The sequence below is a fragment of the Parasteatoda tepidariorum genome, chromosome 2 (genome assembly GCF_982258835.1).
Source record: "Parasteatoda tepidariorum strain Cologne lab strain chromosome 2, Ptep-v5.0, whole genome shotgun sequence".
NCBI lineage: Eukaryota > Metazoa > Arthropoda > Arachnida > Araneae > Theridiidae > Parasteatoda > Parasteatoda tepidariorum.
The window spans coordinates 55,985,672-55,992,940 of record NC_141756.1 but is presented as its reverse complement, the minus strand read 5'-3'; positions in this window follow the sequence as shown (position 1 = coordinate 55,992,940).

The following is a 7,269-nucleotide window of genomic DNA, read 5'->3' as shown; positions in this document are numbered from 1 at the left end:
CCATTTATTTAAGAACAAAGTATTTTTTTATGATAATGTTAAATTTTGAACTAACAATATCAGAATATTAATTAACAACCGAAGAGCATCAAAAGGTAAAATAGTTTAAATAATTACTTTATTTTCTTAAAAGCCTTCATTAGATTAGAAAATAAATAATATTTATCATAAGTTGCTTGTTTGAAATGAAACTTTTAAAACGAAAGAAAAAGATTTTCCTTTTTGGTCATTTGAATGTCTAGATATTTCATGTTAATAATGCCCTATATAATGCCATGTCTCTTTCCAATTATTACTTTTTAAAAGACAAACGTTAATACAACTGTACAAAGCTTAAATAACATTGCACATGGCCTTGAAAATAATTGTTTATTAATTTCGCAATTCCGAGTCTAAGTATTTTTTTCTTTAATTAAATTTTGAAAGTTCGTCTTTACCTCTTATTAGAGCAATTATTTGTGTTTTTATAGTTTCATGTCTTATTGTTTTGCGCAAGGGCTAAACTAAAATCGTCAAAAATATTTATTAATAGGCCTTTCTTTATAAGAATTCCTAGAAATGCAAATATCGTAATTAATTTTACTTAAGTTTCTAAGAAATTATATTTTTATGATTATAATTTTTAAAATGCTATTTCGGAAAAATCATTTTAGCGTTTTTAAAATAATGTAACTATGAAAAAAATCCCAAAGTAAAATAAGAGTAATCAAAATGAAAATTCACTATATTATCGATAGAATTATATGAAGGATATAAAAGTAAAGGAGAAACGAACATTTTCTGCACTATAAAAATTCTGGATAAAATTACTGCATCATCCATTTTTACCTTGAAATACTATACCACAACTTGCGCAACAATATTGATTTAATTAGAGTTATTCATTTATTTTACATTAATTATGGCTTCAAAAATTACGGTATATCAGATTTTTTTAGCCCGTAGCAAGTTCCAGCAAAAATAGATCCAGAAATTTTGCGGTGTCGTTCATTTGATTTAGTACCTGAGCACGGACTTGCGATTTTGTTTTAATTTTAATTTACATTATGGTCCAATATTCAATTCATGTTCATAAATGTAAATCAGCTGTTTTCATTGAAATTTAAATTTATTCTTATTTATCGTTTTATAGTAAATTTTTATAATAAGTTTTTTAATGCATATAAATCAATTTCTTTAAATTGCTTTTTTAAATGAAATATAGGTGTAATTACTTACATGCTCAGTTATTTGTGTTGAACTCAAAGCGGAATATTATTAAATTACATATCTGATGTATATATATAACGGAATTATGCGGATGTTACTGAGTACAAAGAGCCGAATATTTGTAATCATGATTACAATTGCAACCAATTACAATTTAAATCTCGATCATAAAGAAATTCACTTGCCATTATAATTATACTTGCTACTTCAATTATAATTGTAACTACAGCTATGAGAAACATGATTACAATGAATAATAATGTATGGAAACAATTAATTATAACTGCATCAAATCTTCATTACGATTTTAACTATAATACACCAATATAATTCGTTTATAATAGAACTAGATTAATTGATGGATTCAATTACATTTAGCTCAACTCAGATATATTATTTATTAAAAAGAGAATATATAGTTTTTCTTCACTGAAGAATTCCATTTATTGCTGTGTATATATTAAGACATTATTGTTCAAGTAACGAAATGTAAGGAAGTCCCATACACAGGGAAATCAAATTCACTAAAGCAAAGTAAATGTAACATAGCAATTCAAGCCTGCACAAAATTTATTATTTGATTGAAACTCTGACAACATATTTGTATTAAAATTCTAATCGTGAAGCGAAATAATTGCAAGACTTCAAGATTTGATTAGCAAGCATAAACGAAATTTCGTTGTCTTATTCTGAAACTGTTAGAAGAGCTGTCTTTGTATGTCCCCGGAATATAATTGTTCTGAAACTTACGAATTAATAAATGTTTCAAGTGAATACTTTATGTTATAAATAAATAAAGTTTTCCATCCTAAGTTTAAACATAAATATCCAAACATGCTTCACAAACGGAGTTAACAATGAAGTGCATCTATAAAATTTTCAGTGACAATCTCAAGAAGTTGGTGATTCTTGATTCTGCTATTGCACTTTGCTAAAGAAAAATGCTTGAATTCATGAATAAAAAAAATGTTTAACACACATTATAAGACGAGTAGATCTAAAGTGCATAAGTAATTTTGAAAGAAATGTAATGCGAATATGTATAAATCTTCTTCAGATCAAACTATGTATTTACCTTTGAGCCAATTTAAAAATTTTTATAGGACAAACCTTCAACAATAAATACCTCAGGGGATTTTTATATTTGAGTAAATGCTATACAGCCATCAGGAGAAACACTCTAGATACATTCTCTTCCATTAGAGATCTCTTCCATTAGAAATGGTTTACTTTCTTGCCCCATTGCAGAAAGCAACTTCAAACTAGCATTCGTAAATAGTCCTCGTGTAAACTGAACAATACAAGACACATACAATAAAAACAGAATACAATAAAAATATTTTGAGCTTTTAAAATTTTTTGCCTAAAACACCAGATTCTGGTTTTACTTAAATTGCACCAAACTGTTTACTCAGTTAAACTGTTCAAATTAGCCAAAGCAAAACGTTCTGTGTTTGAAATGAGTGCAATTTCTTCATTAAACAGCTTCCATGGAGTCAGGTTTAATTTAAAAATAAATTGAAAGATTTCCATCAAAACAGATTTTGTTTACTTTAAAATTAGTTTTCAGGTTCTTAAATTAACAACTTGTGATTTTAATAGGTAAGAGTTATTGCCAGAGTTAGAGAAATGATGTGCATTTCATTGTATAATAATTTGAACAAAAGCAAAAGTTATTAATATTTATTAACTACTTATATATTTGAAGTAATTTGAAATAAACACAGCCTATGGTTTGCATTTTGTAATGATGACTTCCATTAATTTATCCAATTATCACTTTTTATCCAAGAGCTTTTCAGATACAAACTATTCGTGTTAAATCAAAAAATAACAATTTTACGATAGAATATAAATTAGTATAGCTGTAAAGTGTGCCAAACCTTGGTTTTTTTTATTTCAAAGATTCATTCATTAGTTATTGCATTTTAAGATGCAATCCAGTGGATAAGATTTTTAATCAGAATTTTAAGATTGAAAATTAGTTCATAAAACATAATTTCTCTAAGTAAAGATACTTTGTTCGACGGGTTCAGATTTTGATACTGAAACTATAAGGGGCAGTCTGTTGAATATATACACAGTCTGTTACAGTCTGTTGAATATGTTCCCAATAGTTTTGTTCAGCGAAGGACTAAACGTTAAAACTTCTAAATGTTAATTTTACATTTTGTGTTATTCCCTAGATTTTAGAACCTAATTAAAATGAACAAAATATTTGTAGTCGCAATTATAACAATCATTCATCCAAAAACAAATATAAAAAAGGAAAAAACTTTATTTTTAGAATACTTCGTTTTTATTTTTCATTGTTAAATTTTAATTGTTCAAAGTAATTGTGAATTATTCAAAAATACATAATTTTAAAAAATGTAAATTTAAATGAAAAGACACGAAATGTAAACTAATAATCAAATTAACTAATTACTAAATTAACTAAAATTTAATAAACTAATGTTATTTGAATTTCAAAAATCAGTATCCATAAATTAAAATTTTCATTTATCAATATTTTATTTATTTAAGACTATCCATTCGATTGCTTTATTCACTAAAAATTAGTGATTATTAACTTAAGTACAAAATATAAATGCTTATATTTCTTTATTTATGTAAGAAAAAGTGTTTTATAAATATTAGCATTTTTAAATTCACTAAAACAAGTTCTCCAATGGCGAAATAAGCAAAATAAAAATTGACTTCTCTCTTAACTTTTAGCTGACGGGTTTCAGAAGGGCAGATGTGTTGACCAATCTTTCATGAAGCACCTTTATTATGTTTGTCAACGCTATCCTCACACTAAGAATGACAGGTAACACAGATAGAAGAGGGAAAGAACATGCATCCCTCTCACCGGAATTTGAACTCGGGGCAGGAGTTAAAATCCCTGACCGCCATTTAAATCTGTCGGCTCAATATAATGCTCTTAGAATTTTTTTTAAACAAAACATCGGTGTTTTATTTTTAAAAATACCAGTAATGCAACAAAAATATTAAGTAAATAATGGATTATTAAATGGATTTAGATATAATTGCAGGTTTCAAAAATGCATAAAAAGTCCTAAATTTCAGAGCCATTTTAATATTTCCACGAATTTCTAGGTTCACGCGTAAAGCAATTTAGGAATCGCTAATCTGTAGCTTCAGAACAATCATAATCAAGCAATAAATTAATCAATCATAACCAATCAATCAATTTTAAATTCAATTAGTCTAAGTTATCATCTAATATGAAAACCGCAAGCAAAATAGTTTTTTTTTCTTCTTTTTTTTGAATACTTAAAATTATATTTGTTACAAAATGTTTGTATAGTGTTGCATGAATTTGTCTCTTAGTTCAGATATCTTATTTAAGATAGTATTTTTTTTAAATTGCGAATAAATTTTAATTTTAATCAACTAGATAAGGACGAATAATGATACTAAAGCAAGGTTGTGATAGTAAATATTTGGTGTTGTTTTTAGTGCATTTACATTATTAGATTTGTCAAAAAAAAGAAGCACTATTTAGATGTTGAACACACCAAAACCGAAATAGACCATAGCTATTGATACGATAAAAAAACTATTTCATTCATCTGTTCCAATTTATAATTCTAGACTTTACCACATTCACTTTACCACATAGACTTCACCACATTCACTTTACCACATAGACTTTACCACGTTCACTTTACCACATAAACTTTACCACATAACATTTTTAAATATATATCTCAAGACTTTGTCACATCCAAGTAATATCACCTTAACTATTATGGATTTATAATTGAAATAAAACTGGCTTTACATTATTTAGTTCATAGAAAGGCATTTTAAAGCTTTTCTATTAACAGAACACGTGGTTTTACATAACTTGCTTAATATTAATTCCGTGATAGCATTTTCATTGGCAATGAAAATTATCTAAGTTGACTTAGCTTGTCCTCACCTGACGTAAAGAACTAAAGTTAAATAATTATTAAAAACGTTCATCAAACTCTCAATGTTGCTTTATTTGAAAAATGCCAAACTCTCAAAAACGTTGTTTTACTTTCAGTACGAGTCTAAAGTGAATTGTTGATTCTGTTGAAGTTGGCTAATAAATTCTTAAAAGAATCATCATATTTTACAAAATAAAATTATGCTGATGTGAATGATTTTCACAATGGAAAGTTATGATGATTATCTCAAAAAACCCTGTTACTTTAGTTTGCATTAAAACAGGTGCGTGGAAAGATATAAATCTGTAAAGGACATATTTTTAAAAATTTTAATGACCTTTGTTGACAACACGGAATTTCATTCCAACTCAAAATTGATATTCAATAATTGTTGTACTTCATTTTTTATATCGAGAGACTAAGTAATCATTTCTCGCAGAAATTAATTAATTCCATCTGAACCACGTTTATGGTAGAATGCAAGCATGAATCAATAAAAATAAACAACTTCGTAATTAATATCAGTTTCATTAATTTAATCGGATTAAACGGAAAAAGTAAAGGAATAATCAAGAAGTATAGTTTATTCTAGAAAAATGAGTCTGTTTAAGAATAATAATATTTATTTTCTAGCAGTCTTTTTATTCACCAATTGTTTTTTTTTCTCTCCTTAAATGCTATATTTTCCACAAAGACACAGAACAGTTTGTATTCATAATAATTACAGTAGATTTATGTAAGAATTTTCTGTTAATATGTTAATCGCAATGGAGTAGACGATTATCTAGATCAGTGATTCTCAACCTTTTTTTTGTCGTGGCACACTTTTAATGATTTCAAAGTTTGGCGGCACACAAAGAAAAATATAAGTTTAAAAGTTTTTTACTTACCTATAATACACTGCGTAAAATAGATTATGATAATAATTTGGAATGTTAAATAAAATAATATAATATGTACTACAAAAACAACAGTACGTTTATTAAGGGATTAATTACAAATGAATAATAAGAATACTTTTTATGAGAAATTTTAACTTGATGTTTTTTGATAATTTAAAATATATTTGGTCGTTAAAATGACAATGCTACTCTCATATCGATCTCAGTCTCGACCTTTTTTTCGTTTTTATGTTGGTTAATACTGAAAATCAGAATTCACACAAATAAGATGTAGAAAATTGTAATAATATTGTTAAAGCTTTTTTGGCTATCATGGGATAATCGCTATCATGGGATAATGGGGCAAAGAAATATGTAACGAAACGGTGAAAGTGAAAAACCTTCGTTACAATATTCATATATATATAAGTACTTTTCTTTAATTTAAACTTTACTCGTAGTAAAAAAAAAGCATTATAATTTTTACTATGCATATTTCTAAAATTTTGAGGCACACTTTAAGAATTTGGAGGCACATAAAAGTGCCGCGGCACAGTGGTTGAGAATCACTGATCTAGATTTTAAAAATAATCATCAGCACTTGAAAAAACAAATAAAGTTATTCAGATTTTGTTCAGATTTATTCAGATTTTGTGACTTAATAAAAGGAAATAAATGAGAATTAATTTTACTCGTTGACGATGGTTGTAGCAATTTAATTAGGGATGTGGTTTATTAAGTTATTTTTTATTTTCAAAAATTTCAACATTATTTCTCATCAAAGATATATATCTGGCCGCACATAATCTCTCTCTCCCTTTTTTATGCTTTTGATTGATTCGAGAGGGAGCTTACAAAACAAAGTAAATCGTGAAGAGAAAAAAATTCTTTACAGCAATGGATAAATAGTCAATATTTAAAGCGAAAAACGTGGAAAAAGCGCAAAAAAACAATTAAAATTGCATAATAGAACTTTGAATCAAAATTCATGAAAAAGATCTCAAATTAAAATGGCGCTTTTAGCACTCAAATTTTCATTCTTTAATTGCATTTCAGAGGGATACAGATCTACCAAGCAAAGTATTTTTTTTCTACAAGTTTCAACAGCAAATAATATATTTCAAACTAATTGTCGAATACAAAATTTTTATTCCATCGTATTTCTTGCTTATATTTCTACAACCAATCGTAACTGTAAATTTTTAAAATATTATTGTTTTTGCAAAGATTAAATTCTGAAAGACTAAATTTTAACT